This window comes from Durio zibethinus, chromosome 20, assembly GCF_047325235.1.
Source record: "Durio zibethinus cultivar Kanyao isolate XHJ-2024 chromosome 20, ASM4732523v1, whole genome shotgun sequence".
Classification (NCBI taxonomy): Eukaryota; Viridiplantae; Streptophyta; class Magnoliopsida; order Malvales; family Malvaceae; genus Durio; species Durio zibethinus.
In genome coordinates, this window is record NC_143181.1 from 863,025 (window position 1) to 883,881 (window position 20,857).

Here is a 20,857-nt window from a genome sequence, read left to right on the forward strand (position 1 = left end):
TTTCAACCAAATTTGGAAAGAATACAATTACTTTTATTAAAATTTCATCTAAATTATTTCACCATTTGTGACAAATTTAGAGAACATTTCTTACCTAAAATTTTTTTAAAAATTTATCATTTGAAATTTTTAAGAATCTCATCATTGGGTAATTTGTACTTAATTCTAAAATTTTTATCAATATTTTTTTATTTTTTATTTTTCTTCTTTTTTTGTTTTGAAAATAAATATTAATTATTATTATTAAAACTTTATCTAAATTATTTCACAATTTGGAACAAATTTAGATAAAATTTCTCACCTAGGAATTTTATAGAAATTTACCATTTAAAATTTCTATAAATTTCATATTTGGATAATTAATATTTATTCTCAAAATTTATTTTATTTTTTACCTTTTTATTTTTATTTTTTTTCTAAAATTTAATCATGCAAAAATACTTAAAAATAAATAAATAAATAAAGTAGAAAAAAAACCTAAAACAGGATGCAGCTCAGCTCTAATGGTTACAGCATGACTTGGCTATAGGAAGAACAGCTGGAATGGCTTAAAAAGTGGCTTCGCTTGGCCCGGCTTGAGACAGACTGAAAAAAGTCATCAAAATCTGAGAATTTTTCTTATTTTTTCAAAAAAAAAAATTTTTAAACCCTAAACAAATCTTCAGAAAATTTTCTTGACTACTTTCTCTATATTTATAAGGTTCTAAATCTAAGAACTCAAATCCAAAAAGGAATCTCAATTTTCTTTGAATTCCAACCTTAAACGCAACTCCAACTTTACAAATCAGTTTTAACAATTTTATACAAACTCAACTATCTATTTTTTTATTTTTTTTTATTTTTTCATAAAATCAATTAGACCCCTGGATAGATTGGGGTGTCTACAACATATTAGTATGGACTAAGATAAAAAATCTACAGGTTATATTCTTTCACACAAATTTTTTTCACTTGGGCCTCTATGGTAGTGGCTAAAGCCTCTGCTTCAAGCCATTTCGTGAAGTAATCTATTACTATTAAGATAAATCTCCTCTAACCTGTGGTCGGGATGAAAGGTCCGAGGACATCCATTCCCCACTGCATAAAAAGTTACAGGCTGATGATAGGGATGAGCTCAATCAAGGGGAGATATTGCATGTAAGCAAACCTCTGACACTTGTCACATCTTTTTACCAGTTTGATTGCATTTCTTTTAATAATGGATCAATAATAACCTTGTGTAAGCACTTTGTAGGCTAATGATCGAAGTTTGAGGTGGCTTTTATATATTTTTTCATGGATCTCTCATAGGATATAGTCTATTTCTTCCTCGTCAACACATCTTAAATAATGTAAACTAAAGGATTTTTTATATAATTTTTTCTTAATTATTGTGTACCTTAGAGCTTTCCTCACCAATGCCTTAACTCAGATTCTATCTTGGGGTAGTGCTTTCATAGTTAGGTATGCCTTGATCGATATTATCTAGGTTTTTTTTTTCTATAATCTATCATATAAGCTTATTCTTAATGCTTTTGTGTGTCAGCTTTGTTATTAAGACTTGGTATGTATTTTTTTTTTATTATTCCTAAAACCAACTTAAATAAGGAGTCCGTCAGTGAATTTTTTGACCTTGATATTTTTTTTACCTTGATCTTGGTAAAATCGACCACCAGGGCCAGTGCTTTTTTATATTTTTTTTAAAATTCTTTTTTTTTTTACCTTCGAATTCCCCGTTAATTTGGCTAACCACTAACTAAGAGTCACTATATACAGTTATATGTTAAACATTTAGCTTGGTTGCAATCTTAAATTAACTATTAATGCCTCATACTTTACCTCATTGTTAGATATCTTAAACTTAAATCTTAAGGCATAAAAATACTGTAGTCCTTTCGGGCTGATTAGAACAAGTCAACTTTTTTATTGTGATTCATGGCGAATCAATCAACATAAAGCTTTCAATTTTCCTTATCTAGGGTTTCTTATTTTTTCTCAGGTTATCTTTCAAGTTGAGCTGGGGTAAGCTCTACAATGAAGTCGCTAGCACTTGAGATTTCATGGTTGACTTGGATAGTATATACAAGTCAAATTTGTTGAGTTCTACTGCCTATTTAATTAACCTCCCCAACACTTTTAGCTTTTGTAAGACATGTCTCAGTGGCTGGTCAGTCAACACGTAGATCGTGTGGGCTTGAAAATATGACCTGAGTTTTTTAGCTGAAGTGACAACTACATAAGCTATTTTCATGCCACTAAAGTTAATTTTTACCCCTATCAATACCTTGCTCACAAAGTAGATCGATCTTTGTTTTTCTCCTTCTCGAATCAGGATCGAGTTGACAGTCTAATCCGTGGTGGCTATATATAAGTACAAGATCTCGCTAGGTCTTAGCTTAGATAGAAATAACTTTTTGAATTCTTCAAAAGCTTTTTGACACTAAAGAATCCATTTGAAGTCAGAGATATTCTTAAAATTTTTAAAGAATGACAAATATCATTTTATCGACCTGGATATAAATCGATTCAAGACTGTATTTTGTTAATTAACCTTTACACTTTTTTTATTGAGATCAATGCCTTCATATTTATGATTGCTTGAATCTTTTTTAGGTTCACCTCTATCCCTATTTGGTTGATCATATAATTGAGAAAGTTATCTGACATGACTTCAAAACCATATTTACTTGGGTTAAATCTTATTTTATACTTTTACAAGATGTTAAAGGTCTTCTAAGTTCTCGATCAAGCTCTTATTTTTTATTAAGATGTCATTCACATATACTTTCATGTTGCAATCAATATGGTTTTTAAACACCTTGTTTACTAGCATTTAGTAGGTCATCATTGTATTCTTCAATCCAAAAAATATCATTTTGTAATAGTAAAAACCTTTTTTGATAATACAGATTATCTTTTCTTCTTCATCCTTTAGTATGTTAATTTTATTGTAACCAGAATAAGCATCTATAAAGTTGAAAAGGCTATGCTTGGTGCTATCATCCACTAGCCTATCTATTATAGGGAGAGAAAAGTTATTTTTTAGGCATGTTTTATTCAAGTTGGTAAAGTCAATACACATCTTTTATTTTTTATTGTGTTTTTTTATCATGACTACGTTAGCTATCCATTTGGGGTAATTAACCTCTCTAATAAAGCTTGTGTGTAGTAATTTATCGATTTTCCTTGATAACCTTTTATCTTTCTAGGACAAAGGTTTTTTTCTTTTGCCAAACTGGTTTTACCTCATGATTAATATGTAACTTATAAACCATCATTTCGGTATCAATCTTGAGCATATCAAATGATTTCCAAGAAAATAGGTCAGCATTTTCCCTCAAAAGTTGGGTTAACTGATCCCTATGTTAAAGTTTGGCTTCGATCTATATATATTTTTCAGGGACATTATCCCATAATGGTATGGCTACCAGATCCTCAACTGGCTAAGGTTGGCTTTAATTCGAGCCTAATTTTTGGTCAATTATTTTTTTTTTGATTAGGTTAAAACCATTTCCTACATTAACAATCTCGACGTGATGATTAGTATATTGTTAATGACTTTTTGAAAATATGTATGTCAAGAAATTTGTATGTATTTTTCATTTCATTTGCATTTTGGCTGACGTATTAGCTTGGTCCAAATGACATGTAGTTGTTCATATCAGCTTAAGAGCTCAAACAACTTTGGAGTTACCTTAAAAAATTTTAAAAATAGAATAAAAGTGTTCTTTTTGCTAGAGCTTAAAAGCTTGAAAAGATTTAAGAGCACGCTTCTGTTAGGTCAGTCTTATATTCTATGTTCTCATTTATGGCTTTCTATTTCTTATTGGACTCCGCTATTTGCCCTTTTTTAGTGTTTTTATTTTTGACCAAATTTTTAGTTTGCTTTTTAGTTCTCTTTTTCATTGTTGTGACATAACATTGTCGTTCCTTAAACCAACCTCTTCTGACCTTTCTAACTTCATTGGGTGTTAGGAATTTTATTTTCGAATTGGAAGCTGAGCCTATGAACTGCATAACAAGTTAGCTAGGTTGGCCCAATATCATATTGTAGGCTGATGAGACATTGACAATCATAAATTCTATGATTGAGGTGATAGTTTTTAGTTTTATCCCTAAAGAGATCGATAGCTTGATGGTTCCTTTCATCAGTACCTATTTATTCTTAAATCTTACTAATTTATGGTGATCGACTGCAACTGATCTTCACTAATTTTCATCTTTTTCATAATGTCATAGTACATGATATTGATCAAGCTCTTATTATCAAACAAAATTCTTTTGACTACATAGTTATACATTATGACTATGATCACTATAGTATCATCATGTGAATGCTAGATTCTTTCAAAATCTTTTAGGCTGAATGAGATCAGTTCATCTTTTCAATCTTTTTCTCTCTTTGCCAAAGTGTCTACTGTCATGATCATGCCTAGATTAAACTTTATTTTGCCTAACATGGAGTTGCCTTCAATAATCACATTAATCACCCTGATAATCAAACTATTGTTATCAATTTAAACATTTTCTTGAATCGATTCTTCTCTTAAGACTTTCCTTCTTTCATTTTTTAGCCTTTTCTTTCTGCGTTAGAAGGGCTTTCTTTAATCTTGTTTGTAATTCGTTCTAGGTTGGGCATATCTTCATTACTTTACAAATCTTCTCAACTAACTTTTCCTTATCAAAGCTTTGATCTTATTTTTCAAGTCAACACAATCTTCAATATTATGGCCTATGTCCTTGTAAAAGGCATATCTTTTGGTTGAATATCTCCTCATGTTTTGTCTCAGTGGCTTCGACCATCTGAGGTCAGGATTTCTTTCAATTTGTGTCAGAGTTATCTCTCGAGAGGTATTCAATGCAACGTAATTCCTTTTTATGCTAGGACTTTTAGCTCTATGTCTTCTCTCTCTTGGGGGAAGATTGTAAAGATCTTTGACTTTTTTACGATCGATAAAAGGGGATATGCCTCTTTTTTCTTGATCATCGAAGAGGGTGATGAGTCTCTCCTTGGTTATTTTTCATTATAGCTTTGGCATTTATAGATTTTTCAACCATAAGCATGACATCGACTAGAGTTTTGGATGATTCCAATGATAAGGTTAACTTCAAGTGGTATTCTTTATCGTTGAGTCCATTAGTCAGGGTAGCTATAGCAGCTATTTATTCAAGGTCTTTAACCTATAGAACTTTTACATTAAAACACATGACATAGCTCTTTAAAGATTCATTACGACCTTGGTGGATCGACATCAATCTCAGAGTTGTCTTCTTCACTATTTCGACTGCTTACAAATCTAGACAAGAAAATGTGGCTGAGCTCTCTGAACTTTGTAATTGACCTTAGTTCCAGGCTGTTATACTAGGACTGAGCTGTGCCCTTCAAGGTGGTAGCCTAACCTTTGCACATCAGGGCTTCGTCTGCACCCCATATCATTATGTTAGTCCTATAAAATTTCAAATGATCAAAGGGGTTAAAAGTACCGTCGTAAGTTTCTAAGGTTGGTATTTTAAACCCCTTGGGAGACATGGCTCTATCGATTTCTTTCATGAAAGACGATGTCTCTAAAAACTTAAGCCCATCCTCAAATGCCACTATTTTTGTTTTTAGCTCTTTTTTCATAACCTACATTTGAGCTTCTAAATCCTTGTTTGGTTAGGGTTCAGAGTTTGTTTGTTTGGATTTTTGGGTAGTGGCATGTATCAAATTATGACTAGGGCAGTGGCGAACTAGAGTGTTATGCTCTTCTTTAGAGGCCGAAAAGGCTTTTAGCTCCTCATAGCTTGGTTATCCTACTATGGCCCCTCAGCTAAGGATAATCAAGTCGGGCACTTTCGAAGCTTGTGGCAGGGTTATGGTTTGCAACATCTATTTAAAGGCATGTATCTGCTCGGTCAAGGCTTAAAATTGTTCCATGGTTGGGCCTATCTGTGGTAGGAAAGATCATTCTGAATGTTGGTTATTATGTGCTTCTGTTCCAGTCAAGATGGTCGTCTCTTTTTTTTTTAAGGTTTTCTTCCTTGGTGGTATTATTTCGTGCTTGGCTAGTGAATAAAAAGGGTTTCATACCTGGCACGCCAAATGTTTGTGTGAAGCTCCGATCTTAGGATATTTTTGGAAAAATAAAAGAGAAGAACAGTTAGAGATAAAGGTAAATAGTATTCCCTACATTTGCACTTCAATACATAAGTCAGAATGGGTGAGATCAAAATGAGAATGATAAAGAGAAATAGGAGTAGTATGAACCTGCCTTAATGTTATCTAGACCTTCATATTTATTGATAAGTAATGAAAGATCATTAAGGGACAACGAGAATAGTGTTGTGCTAATGTGGCATTGGACGTTTCAAATCAACCTAACATGTTAGGTTGATATAAATTATAAAATTATCTTTGATTGTCTATTGAAAGCTATTAACATAAAAAAAAAATAACTATGCCTTTTTTATCATTAAATATCTCCAACAATAATTGTATTCACCTTATTGGCAATGGACAATTTAAATTGTCCTAAGCTAATTGGAATAAGGAACTCATCATATATAGATATATATGAACAGCTTTAATCATATGACTTTCTTGGTTCCTTTTAAACTGATAAAAAATGCTGATAAAAAACAATGTTAACGTTACAATATACTATAGTAGTAATTTAGTAGTATGCTTTTCCTACTCGCTCAATTATTTGTCAATCTTTTGGTTTTTCAATGAGAGTTTCACTGATTGTGATTTCATTTTTTTTTTTCGATTAAACTTGTCAAATGCCAGTACTACTGCATGATTCTAATATGGGGCATCTCTCAATTTAGTCAAAGAAAAAAGAGTTCTATGTGAGAATGATTGCACACGTTGAGAATTAATATGGCTGCTGAGAAATATACAAGAAATCGCTCTAATAGCGATGGTAGAAAAAATGAAAGTGACACTGAGACTGAGTAAAGCTTTGAAATTACTGACTAGTCTAGCAACATGTATAGCCCGCCCTAAATTTATTGACAAATCTTCCACCATCAATTGGAAATTGAATCCTAAGCGACTCTTCACGCCTTTCTGCTTTCTCATTAATGAGAAAATGACGCCTAGAAAACCAATTAGTGAGCATTAAGTGCACTTGGTTTAATCGAAAAAGGAAGATGAATTGTAACTTGTTTTGCTAGCTAGCTAGCTAGCCATCCACTAACATGTCAATATCCTTCACAAGTCTCTTTCGTTATAAGTATAATTTATGGACTTTGTTTCCTCTTGGAGCACGTCATTATTAATTTGCTTGTAGGGAAAAATCGTTACATCTAGCCAATAACTCAATGAGCAGTGGAAGTAGACATCGTTCACTAAATTTACTGGTCTGGACTGGACCACTGTGTTTCTATACTATGCCGCTTGTTTCCGTCTGATTTTGGTTCGCAAACCAGTATTTTTAGAACATTGATCAGTTGCAAATTATCCAGCTTCTTAAGTTTCCAATGCATGGGTCCTACAAATTACGCCACCAAGTGTGGAATCCTAGGTACCCTCTGCACTGCCCTTTAGAAGAAGCTTCAGAGTTCAAACCAGATTACTTTTTGACCTATCAGGCTATTAAACTTGTTCAAAATGAGATTATAAAAGGTAAATCATTGGTCAATCTTCTACCATTATAGTACGACGGCTTTTTGTCTTCTGCAGCTGCTTTCCAATCGATTGAACTTAGAAAATTAAAAAAAAAAAAAAAAAAAGAAAAAACCCAGGAAACCACAAATGGTTCTCGGGCTGTAGATATAAAGAAATGAAATCTCAAAATCAAAATCCTCCTCTTTGTTGACTGATACGTCGCACTCACCACTTCCACGACATCTGCTAACTCCTTAAAACTTGTATTAAGACTGGGATTTCTTCTTTTTCTTTTTTTTTTCCATGTGCAAGTTTGTGTGTGCCTTTTCTGATCTAATAATCTTTATTAATTCCCAGGGTTAATATTTTAAAGAGAATAACAAACTCCCACAAATAGTTATTACATGTACGTAAGCGTATTAGCGACGCACTCCACCATTTATTGCTTTAAATCCACCCCAACATATCCAATTAATTGGTTACAGTTCAAAATTTTCAAAATAAGTATAAGAAGCTATATCAGGATCCCCTTGGAGAAGTTGCAGACTGATATTGAGTTTGTTCCCTCAACGTCCCGTTAGCCTCTCTAGGTACATACCAGTTGTCATTCTGATCTACTGTCTGAGCATTATTGAATCATTGGGACAATGAAAATTTTAAGATTAGTCCTTTTGCTAAAATGTAGTACCACTGAAATAATGTAGCAATTTAACACAATGAGCACTGAAATAGTCTCATTGAATCAACCTTATTTACCTGAACAAGTTTCATGTATTTTAGTAGTTTGAGTTGTCTTTTTTCTTTTGATTTAGGGAAGGAATAGTAGTATATAAGATGCTCCTAGCACATTTCAAGTGCCGCATGTTCTTTACATTTTGTTAACTCAACTGATAAAATAATTTGTGTGGTAGATGGTGGACATATACCGCTCACACCAAGCAGATGCGATGCAGTCCATTGCTTCTGGCAACAATTTACTACAGTATACCAGTTTTGTCTGTCGATGTAAATGAAACTATACCGCAAATATGGTGACCAAACTAAAATGTATAAGAACTGTTACTAAGATAAACATGAAATGATTGTGTAACCAAATGCATGGTTAATAAAATGTTATGTCACGTCAATTTCATTTCAGTAGTAATTTCTTATATTAATGGAGGTTGATTTAAAGAAAACGGACTCATGCAATGAATTACTATTTAATTATGATAACAAGTTGGAAGGAAACTATTCTCGTGAATAGGAAAACTGATAGTAATAAATGATATTAAATGCTCAAGATTCTAGCTAATTGGATTATATAGAAAACAAGAAACCATACTCTATCATACTTATATAGGTGGATGAAGGAAGAAGTTAGAACCTTATCATATCAAAAAGTTGTAAATAAAATAAAGGCCAGGCCTTGACTTTTGAAGGCCAAGATATGGAATTCTTGACCATTTACTCTTTTAATAAAACAATTTCAAGCTTGTACTTGTTAGCTATGAGGCTAAGTTTAGATTTTCTGTCTGCTACTTTTCCATAAAGTAGAGATGACATGCAATCTACCGGTGAAAGAAAAAGGAGAATCATAGGCATTCCTGGATGATGGATAGAACTGTCACTCAAACGCCATATACAAAACCATACGCAAAGCATTGAAAACTACCAATATCATACCAAAAATTTGACGTTAGAAGAAGGGATAACCTTCCGTTCTCCTTAGTTTAGTGCCTCAATCTAAAGCTTTGTTAAAAAAGTTCATGCGCTTTGTTCCCTGCGCTCTTTGCAATTTCAAGTGTCAACTTTTATCCTCCTATACTTTTGTTTCCTTTTGGGAAAAGCTTTTATGCTATGGTGCGCTTGTGGGGATTGGTTTCTGTTTGGCAAATTAGTGGCTGCCACAAATATATACTTAGAAAAAAAAAATAAAAAACCATCTAATTATTTCATTGAATTTCCATTTCAGGCTGCAATTTGAAGATTAAAGTCGCATAGATTTTGTTTATAATTAAGCTAAGGTCCAAAGAGTGGAAGACCTACTGTTGAAATGGTGATTTGGTTAACTAGTTGTTAAGTTTTATAATTAAGAAATGAAGGGGCATGCCAGCAAGAGAATCGGCTACGGGTGAGGGGGGAAGAGATCACTAACTAGTTTTATGATCGAACAGCTCGATGCATGGAAATCCTCTCCTTTTAATGATTGCGAGCTTTGTGTAGGGGTTCAAGAGGATCTGTTCTCAGTCCCTCACACTCTCATGTAATGCTTAAAAAGTTCAACGAATATAATTTCATTTTTCTACTTTATACTACAATAAAGCATTCCCAGCCACACTTGATTGCCCTTTTGGTGCTGCTCAGGCGAACAGAATCACTGTCAATATATCTTTGAACTTCAAGTTGGAGTCCGGTGTTTCCTCTTTTTCTTTTGAAAAGTTTTAGTTTATCTTTGGTAGTTATTTGAAGTCTTGTCTAGGGCCTGCAATTTTTATATATAATGGGCATTATTCTAAAATGTTTAGAATAGATTGAACTCCCTAGTCCTTTGGCTAGACCACCACCAGCATGCCCTTTTAACAAAATGTTCTTTTTAATTGTTTATTCACGTAGCAATCTCTTTTATTTTTGCTTTTCAGTCAGAGAAATGCATATGATTTTTGTAGTGTGTATCTAAAGTCCTGATCGTTGAGTGAGAAAAATACAAGATAAGGTCATAACATAAATACTAGCACTAGTTTTATTTTAATTAAAAAAAGACTAATAAAACTTTAATTGTTGCAAGTTGTAATCCTGAGGTTCAGAAGCAATTAGGACTGGCACAATAAAGACAAAAGGGAAAGGGTATTTAATTAATTAATTAACTAATTAATTGAGAATAGGAGTCGGATTTATGTGGCCATGCATCCATGATTATTGGCTGCAGCAGTAGCTAAGCTCCCCTTCACTTTTGATGCATGTGGACCACCTCTCCATTCTCATGCGGTTATGATGCTTTCTCATGCACCTCATCATTATTTTTTTTTTTTTTTGTTATTTTACTAGTCGTAATTGGGAATGTTAAGTGATATTTATACTACCCAGTTAGTTTATATATATTTTTAAAAATATAATTAATGTATAGCTTTTTAAATGAAAAATTCTTTTCGTATTTTAACTACAGTAACTATAACGGACCCTCATAATTAATTAGTAATTTTTTTCAATAATTAATATTTATTTCCTACTAGGACTTATATATGTTGGTGCCACTGATCCGTGAGAAAAGAGAACAATTTAATGTTAGAACTTTCTGTGAGTAACATGAATTAATTAATATATATTGCCTGATCAAGTTTAGCTTCTTTTTGCGTGTGTGTGTGAACTTAAATCGTTAGCATGTTGCTGTATTTATAGGCAACACTGCAGTCTTCTGCTGACAAATTGGTTAGTACACCTAAATCCTGATGAATTATTCATACATACAACCTCACTTTCATAGTGACTTCTTGCATATGGTAGTAAAAGAAAGGTTATACACAAAAAGGATTGGCTGTGAGTTTGAAGGAAAACATTGGATAAAGCTTAAACGATGGTGATGATTGAGTTTGGAATAGAAAAAAGAAAGGGTGATTCATTTTATTTTATTTTTTTCAATGAATATTGACAGATTTTGACGCAGTGCATGTCACGTGAGAGAGAGAGGGAGGTGATATGTTGTTTTAGGTGTAGGCTTAGGCAAAGGCCACCCATAGAAAGGACGGCATGTTGTTTGTTCGTGTTAGAGGCAAAGAGATGTGGTGGGGAAAGGAGTTTTTTTTTAGTTTCAAAACATGAATGATGGTGCCGACGACGATGGTTATGATTGTGATAGAAGAGTCTCCGTCCAGCTCTACCGCCACGTGACTCTCTCTCTCCCCCACATCTCACTCTACTCGCTACTATTTACTTATGCTGCCTGCGCCTGGCACGCCGGTCAAAAGACTCGAAATAATCTGTCACCCTGCAGATGTGTTCATACTAGATTTCTGCATTATTTTCAATCTAGGATTCCCTAGTTGTTGGAGGCCTTAAGCCCATTCGCAAACTGCACGTGTCACACGCCTTTGACTTTGCCAAAGCTCCGTGCGCGCAGGCCGTGACACAAGCATCAGCCCAACTGCATTTTCGCCCCTACATAAATAGCCTAATTAGTAATTTGAATTTGATGAAAACGACACTTGAAATCAGACTATTGGCACAAGCATCGAATAATTTCACTTTTAGCTTATCTAACCCTTCCATCAATTTCTTAAAAGCAGTTTTTTTTTTTTATATACTTTGAAGCAGACATCATATTATCTAAAATTGTAAAGGAAGATAATTTTGTTTGGTCGGTCGTTTTAGTCAAAAATATATGTACAGTGTTTCCTTGCCATTGTTGACTAATATTAACCTTGTGCATCAATTTGTCTGACATGATACGTTCTCACTTTCTCTCGTTTAAAGGGGGACCTAACTTCTACACCATTGCGTTTTCTTTTACTAGAATTTATGATTACTTTCATGTCCTGTTCTCTTACCAATTCTTTCTTACTGTGTGTCGTTGAAAACTTGTCTGTGGCTCCCTTTCGTCTTGTAGTCAGCCCTTGTTCAAAAAGATAAGCATTTACAAGTCAAATAGATAGAGATTTTGCTACGTAATCATTACTCAGTAGCATTTTCCTAGCCTTGTCTGCGTTTTTCTCAGACTTATATGCCTCACCAATATTGCATTTCCCACAGAACATAAGCCTCTCTATACCGCATAATGGACATGTCATTGTAATTTCAAGAAAGGCTAGCTAGAAATGGACGACTGGACATCATATAATCTCAAGTCCTTGAAGCTCCTTCCAGCCACGAGTCTGGTAAAAGGGAACAGAGAAAAAGACTTCCAAGTTTTAAATAGCATGGATGTGTATCAACATCGGACATACAAAGCATCCACCCATGATTTCCAATCCAATTTTTGAGATGGGATGCTTTATTTACGCAATATAAGTTACCAGCCACCATGCCAGATTGCCAGTGTGGCACCCATTGCCTGCTATAAGGGATTAAAAATGAAAAGAAAGAAGGTACAGGAATCATTGCTTTTCCCTAGCTCATTCCATATCCTTGTCCGGAGGTAACCAGTGTGTCCACTCTCTGCCAGTTGGACGCCATGAACCAGCCCCAATCTTCATGCATACTTTTTCTCCAGTAATTGCGCAACAGAGGTTGTTCTGGGCTTCCAGAACTCTGACAGATGACCTGCTGTGAACATCTCGACGCCTTCGATTGTCCATCTGCGTACAAAACTTTGAAGCATTCAACAGAAAATATTTGCTTGGAAAATCAAACTAATAAATGGAAATGCTTGTATACCATGCTAATCTAACAATTTTTTTTTTTGGTACAAAAAATCCCAATCATAAAAATAATCATAAAGCACTATTGATATTCTTGGATGTATAAATATGAATGCATAAGCCTATAAGGAAACATGGAGCCATAACTAAATTAAAGTATTCGAGATCAAAGAATCACAAAAGTTTTCAACAGCTGTGTGAACAAAGAATATTACTCTGAGAATAAAATTAATACTACTTCATAAAACATTGGAAAGGCTAAAAGAAAAAAGGTCTATTTCTTATGGATCGTGTTATTTTGGTTAGAGAACAAGGAAATTGAAATCTGTCGGTCTAGAAGGACAAGAACTATCTTTCGGGGCACTTTTCAAGACCCAACCCAAATTATGTAAAAGGAAAAGTTTTCTTTTCTGGAGAAACCTTTTTCATTAACAAGATTTGGGCTTTTTTATTTCTCCAAAGCGTTTAAAACGCGCGATGCTAAAAAGCTTATAATAATTCTCACTTCTTCTTTTTTTTTTAGGTATAAATCTCAACAAACAATTGCTCGTGTGAGACCTTATAGATTGTAATGATTTTGTGATTATCTGAAATTGCAATGGTTTTGAAGACCCTTTTGGCTTGTAGATTGAAATGATATGTAATGGTCATATAGATTATAATGATTTTAAAGGAATCACACTGCAAAGGCCTTTTTGGCTGAAAAAGAAAGATTTTTTGTTATATACAATCGGTGTAAAAGCTGGAGAAAGAGAATAAGCTACTTTTCTCGTCTCCCATTTTTCAACTTCAAACAAGCATCAAGCTAAAGAAACGTTTCTTTGGTCCCTAGGATTAAGGTTGATGATCAAATGAAAGACAATCCTGATTCATCTTGTATGTCACAGGATAGAGGAAGAAAGTTGAGGAAAATTATGCAATCCCACATTTGCAGCAAATAAGCAGCTATCGACTGCTCCTAACTTTTATAAAAGTAGAAAGGCAAGATCATCCCCATCATCTTTGCGCTTGGGGCAGTGACGCAGCTCATGAGGTCCAAACCGAGGCGCGTCTATTGCTGGTTGAAAACTATTTCCAAACCCCCTCTTAGGCATGGGCTTGACCCAGGCCTTCGAGAATTTCTGGAAGGGCTGCTTTCGCAGCAAAGCCCTACAATTACAATTCTAGATAGGAATAGGCTCTAATTTTTTACTCTAAACTTTCCTTCGTCAAGTTGGTTTAAAGGCTCCAAGCCATTTTTAATGGGCCTGCGCTGAGGGTAGAATGTTGTATTGATTGAAGCGGTTCATAGTCGATTCCAATGTCGCATTGAAATACTCCACGGGATCTCCAGATTCTCTGTTTCTCATGTTAATGAAAGGCTCTGTTCAAAGTCTTGATGCATATTTATGATTTATGATTACGATATAGTTGAAAAGTTCCTCACTTTTGATTTTCTGGTCACCGATTCTAACGATGCAATCAAGCTTATATATGGAAGGCCGAGACAAGTATCAAAATTCAACGGATATAAAGATTACCCACTACTTCTGGCTAGCAAGTATAAAGCACTTGACCAAATATCAAGAAACAACTAATTGAGATAGCTTTTGAGATTGGGATTTCTCACAAATCTACGATTGAGATACCTGTTGAATTTATCTTAGCGTACTTTGCTGCACTACAGGACTGTAACACAAAAAAGACCATTCTGTAGGTATCTTCCAACAGATGTACGCTAAGATATGTTCATAAAATCAACAGAACAAGTAGCGCAAGTGCATGTCAACGTTTGGAGAGAGCAATCAAAGCCCTTTCAGCTGCAGAGACGTCGGGCTTCGAATGACACGAGAGAAAAAGGGTGAGGGGAAGGTAGTGTATAATAATGAACATAGCCAGTGTAGATAAATAAGCATTAGGACTTTGCCCAGTGGTTGGCCATTCAAAATGCTAGAAAAAGCCAATTTTGCATAACCGTTACTTGCTCACGCGTCCAACCCTGTTTCTTTAATTCCAGCCATCCTGCCCCTTAATTACAATCTTGTCTTCCAAATCATCTCTTCGTCTCTTGCTCGTTATTATCCCTCTCAGTAGTACTAATATTTCCTTTTAGACTTTTTTCTACTAGTGTCTTTGGCGACCAGCCTCAATGGAAGGGGCGGCCGGCAAAGAAACGTCGTCTTCTGGGAAAGCTGAGGGCCAGAATGTGGTTGTTGAGAAGAAAGAATACCCGGACCCTCTTGCCTCTCATGAAGATGTTGTGAAGAACCCTATCGTTTTCTGGAATACTCTTAGGCGCTTTCATTCTATAATGGGTACCATGTTTATGTAATTCCCTTCTTTCTCTCTATTTTCTAAACTCTTTTTCTTTTATCTTGTTCTTGTTCTTGTTCTTTTCTAAGGAACTCCAGTGCTGATTATATATTGGATTTATGAGAATGTGATGCGTTTATTTTGAACTTAAAAGAAAAAAAAACACGGATGGCTCCTTTTTCTTCTTTCAAAAAGGTGATCTCTTCGTGTTCCTTTGTATTTTTAAGTCTTCTTTGACGTTTGTGCTTCTGTATTCTATCTTTGTATTTTTAAAGGAATCCTGTGATTGGAAGCAAGAAGTTAGACTTGCATGTGCTGTATGTAGAGGCTACCAAAATGGGTGGTTATGAGAAGGTTAACTCTTTTTTTACTACCATATCTGTTCCTCCGATTTTCCTCAAAAAACCCATGTCGTAAAGTTTAAAGCTTTTTATATCTTACATTGATTGCTATGGCATGTAGGTAGCTGCAGAGAAGAAATGGAGGGAAGTGGGTAGTGTTTTCAGGTTCTCTCCAAGGACAACAAATGCATCTTTCGTGCTTAGGAAACACTACTTCAGTCTACTTAACCATTACGAGCAAGTTCATTTCTTTAAGATGAAGGGTCCTCTACGTACTCCAACAGGTAGATGATTTTATGCTTCTTCTTCTTGCATGGGTTTTACCCTGTTTTGCCTTTCTGCTCTGTTTGCTTCTTCTGGTTTTGTGCGATTCTTGTACGGATCTAATCTCGTACTAATTTTTATTTTTATATATGCAGTTGCATTTCCTGTTAACGACCCTTCATGCGGACCTGAACTGGCTCTCGTGGAATATTCCCCTATACCAATAAGAGAAGTCCCAGATCCACTATTGAAGGTCGGCAGGTTTTTTCTAATTTCTACTTTTTATGAAAGATACAGGAGAATAAAGTTAGTATCATCCACACAACAGAAAATGTTCGAATTTAATTTCTATGCTCCAAAATTTTCTGTTCGATTTTATGAGTTTTTCAAATGAGTCCTTTGTGATGACAAAGGAATTATAAGTTGTAGGTTATCTATTTTTATTGGTATGGTCTTTTGATATTTGATGTGTTTGTTTAGTGATTTCTAATCTTCTTTTTATTACGGGGTCCCACTACATTTTATCAATATATTTCTAGTACCTGGTTAGAGGAAATATGAAAAAAGAATGGTTTAATAATAATTTTATTAGGAAAGAAGAAATTAAATATTATTTTTGATAGAATGTGGTATTATATGCTCCAATGGTATAAAAAAAAAATTTTTGGGAGCCATGGCACTTGTTAGTATTACGGTATCAGAGAGAAATTATGAATTTCACATTAATTATATATTAGAGTTGGTAATGAGATATAAAGGTTCATATTAATTTTTTTTTTAGATATTTTTTGTGAGATAAAATCATGAAATTATGGAGTTGAAGCGGACAATACCTTATAATGATGTGAATCACGACAATTAAGCTGATCTGAAATGTCGGATAAATTAATATCTAAGTTTTTTAACTCTATGAGCCTAGACGTGAGAAGTGATATCAAAGCTAACTTTAGAAGTTTTAGCTATGGGTACTAACGATGTATCAATGAGGATAATAGGTCTTTGTTGGAGTAAAAAAGGATGTGTGGCCTTCGTTGGAGTGAAAGAAAATATGCGAAAAGATGTCACGATCATAGAGAATAATTATGTATCACACATAAGTTGTGTACTAGAGTTAGTCATAAAATATAAGAATTCACATCATCGAAGAACTATGAATTTTACATCAATTGTGTACTAGAGTTAGTAATGGAATATAAGAATTCACATTATCTTCTCTTTGTGAGGTTAAAGAGATCGAAGTGGATAATATTTTATAAAAATATAAACCACGATAATTAGATTGATTGATCCAAAATGTCGAATAAATCTATATCCGAGTTTTGGAACTGTACAGATCCTTATGATCCTATGATCCGTCTGATATTTGTATGATATCTCTTGCGAAACAAATATGTATTTTTGTTGTCTCTATCTGTGGTTCACTAGAATGTTTTCTATTGCATACTACCACTCATGTTCGAATCTGCACCTACCTGCTTCTAGAAGCAAAAAGAAACAATGTTTAAATAGATAGTATGTTCAAAATTTTAATAAATACTGGTATATATGAACTTCTTTGTCCGAAAGGAAATTAATTTCCTTTATTTGTATGCGGAATCTGTCCAAGTTATACTGCTAGGATGTTGATTTGAACTTCTATGGGCTTGCAATGGATTGGATGACCTAACCTGATCTGATTCTCTTTGTTTTTCAGTTACTGGAACGATTGATGGGAAGTTCGATTGTGGTTATTTGATATCTTTGAGGTTGGGTCCAGAGGTTCTTAGAGGAGTACTTTACCATCCAGAGCAGCCAGACTATTCTGCTCCCACACCTGAATATACCAATGCCCTTGTCCCATACGAACGCCATTCTTAAATATTCATACATATAAGCTCACCTTCATAGTGACTTCTTGCATATAGTAGTAGAAGGTTTATCCACAAAAAGGACAGGTTGTGAATTTGAAGGAAGCATTGGATAAAGCCTAACGATGGTGATGATTGAGTTCGGAATAGAAAAAAGAAAGGGTGATTCAGTTTTTTTTTTTTTTTTTTTGCAATGAATATTGCCAGATTTTGACGCAGTGCATGTCACGTGAGAGAGAGAGGGAGGTGATATGTTGTTTTAGGTGTTAGGCTTAGGCAAAGACACCCCATGAGATATTGTGAAAGGATGGCATGTTGTTTGATTGTGTTAGAGGCAAAGAGATGTGGTGGGGAAAGGAGTTTTTATTTAGTTTCAAAACATGAATGATGGTGCCGATGACGATGGTTATGATTGTGATAGAAGAGAGTGTCTTTCCAGCTCTACCGCCATGTGACTCTCTCTCTCTCTCCCCCCCCCCCCCCCCAACATCTCACACTGCTAACTTGCTACTATTTACTTAAGCTGTCTGTGCCTGGTACATTGGTCAAAAGACTCGGACTAATCTGTCACTCTGCAGATATGTCCATACAAGATTTCTCCATTATTTTCAATTTAGGATCCCCTAGTTGTTGGAGGCCCTGAGCCCATTCGCAAGCTGCACACATCAGCCCAACTGGAACTTTGAAGCAGACATCATATTATCTAAAATTGTAATGGATGACAATTTTGTTTGATCGGTCTATTAGTGAAATATATATATATACAGGGTTTCCTTGCCATTGTTGGTACTCTGCTGACTAATGTGAACCTTGTGCATCAAGTTGTCTAACATGATACATTCTCACTCTCTCTCGTTCTGGGACCTAAATTCTATACTACTGCCTTTACTTTTACTAGAATTTATGGTTACTTTCATGTTTTCTTCTCTTACCAATTCTTTGTTACTGTGTGTCGTTGAAAACTTGTCTGTGGCTCGCTTTCGTCTTGTAGTCAGCCCTTATTCAAAAAGATAAGCATTTACAAGTCAAATAGATAGAGATTTTGCTGCATAATCATTACTCAGTAGCATTTTCTAGTTTTGTCTGCGTTTTTCTCAGACTTATCTTCCTAACCAATATTGCATTTCCCACAGAACATAAGCCTCTCTACACCGCATAATGGACACGTCATTGTAATTTCAAGAAAGGCCAACTAATCATGGACGATTGAGCATCATATAATGTCATGTCCTTGAAGCTCTTTTCACCCACTAGTCTGGCAATTACTCTTACAATAATCAGTTCTTTAAGTTGATATAAAGGGCAAAAGGAGAGAATAAAAGGGGGCTTCGAAGTTTTAACTAGCATAGATGTGTATCAACATGAGGAACAAAATGTTAGACTAAGTGCAGTTTAGTCTATAATTCTATTGATAGTAAATGCAGTTAATCTCAGACATACAAAACATCCACCATTGATCTCCAATACAATTTTAGAGATGGGATGCTTTATTTACGCAATATAAGTTACTAGCCACCAAGCCAGATTGCCAGTGTAGAACCCATTCCCTGATATAGGGGATTAAAAATGAAAAGAAAGAAGGTACAGGGATCATTGGTTTTCCCTCATTCCATATCTTTGTCCGGAGGTAACCAGTGTCCACTCTGCCAATTTGACTCCATGAACCAGCCCCAATCTTCATGCATACTTTATCTCAATTAATTGCGGAACAGAGGTCGTTCTGGGCTTCCAGAACTCTGACAGATGACCGGCTGTGAACATCTTGACGCCTTCGAATGTCCATCTGCGTACAGAACTTAAAAACATTCAACAGAAAATATTTGCTTGGAAAATCAAACTTATAAATAGAAATGGTTGTAAAACATGCCAGTTTAACAATTTGTTCTGAGAATGGAATCACTCCAATCATAAAACTAATATTCTTGGATGTGTAAATGTAGATGCATGACCCTATAAGAAAACATGGAGACATAACTAAATTAAGCAAATACCAAGATCAAAGAATCACAAAAGTTTTCTACAGCTGTGTGAACAAAGAATGAGACTTAAATCTTACTTTGAGAATAAAGTAATACTACTTCTCAAGGCATTGAAAAGGTTAAAAGAAAAGGGTCACTTTCTTTTGGGTCGTGTTGTTTTGGTTAAAGAACGAGGAAATTGCAATGTGTCGGTCTAGAAGGACCGGAATTATCTTTAGGGGCAATTTTCAAGGCCCAACCCAAATTATGTTAAAGGAAACGTTTTCTTTTCGTGAGAAGCCTTTTCATTAGCACGGTTTGGGCTTTTTGATTTCTTAAATGCATTTAAAACATGTTATGCTTAAGAGGATTTGATAATTCTCACTTGATGGTGGTTTTTTTTTTTTTTTTTTTTTGGGTGGGGAACAAAACTTCCTTGTTTCTTATTTCCTTGTTTTTTGATTAAAAATAAATAATAATAATACCTTGCACATTGTTTTATCTTTTCAATTTTTTTTAGACTTTTGATTTTACATCATATACCATTGAAACAAGCCTTCCTTATCTCATATTTTGTAGTGTCTATATTGTTTTATTTTTATTTTAGATCACATTATTCTATCTCTGTTTTTTAATCTTAATTCCCTTTTATGATTATCACCGTTATTGGTTGAGAGTTCACACCCAAAAATTAAAAAAATTACATCATTATTCAAAGTGTGGCATACCTTTGGTATGTATGTATCAGCCTTTGGATGCCAATGACAATCAGGTATATAATGTCTTGTAATGTTGTAAAGTTAAAAAGTAAATTACACAAAGTTTGAGATTGATGGAGAATGTTCAACCAAATTAACAAAAGAGCAATTATAGGTTCTAGTGATAGGTTTTGATTTAGCAAATCATGCTGAAATGTCAATGAAAATTTTCATTTGTCAAGTCACTTGCCAGTTGAGTAATTCGGTTAACTTTTGTACAAACTAATCAGAAATTTTCTACTGTTTCAAAGGGGAAAATATTTTTAATGAGAGTATTTACTATTAAATGCATCATTTGTCATTGTTTAACATTTGTTTTTAAAGTTCTAAAAAAATAAATACATTTAAGACGTGTATAAATATAATATATATATATATATATTTATTTGTTTAAAGGAATTGCTCTCTCTTTTTCTTATGTTTTTGTTAGATGACTTTTTTTTTTAATGGCCAAATAAATTATTGGAGAGTTGGGGCGGCACACATATATATAT

General features: G+C 34.3%; 1 long non-coding RNA gene and 1 other non-coding gene across 2 annotated transcripts; both read left to right on the plus strand.

Moving 5' to 3' along the window:
- The first annotated feature begins 13,901 nt into the window (after positions 1-13,901).
- LOC149512997 (U4 spliceosomal RNA) lies at positions 13,902-14,052 on the plus strand. The gene has a single exon (XR_016330993.1). It is a non-coding gene; the product is annotated as a U4 spliceosomal RNA (small nuclear RNA).
- Positions 14,053-15,683: 1,631 nt separating this feature from the next.
- Positions 15,684-17,655, plus strand: LOC111315828 (uncharacterized). The gene is made up of 3 exons (XR_016330784.1): positions 15,684-15,820; positions 15,956-16,053; positions 17,494-17,655. It is a non-coding gene; the product is annotated as an uncharacterized LOC111315828 (long non-coding RNA).
- The last annotated feature ends 3,202 nt before the right edge of the window (positions 17,656-20,857 follow it).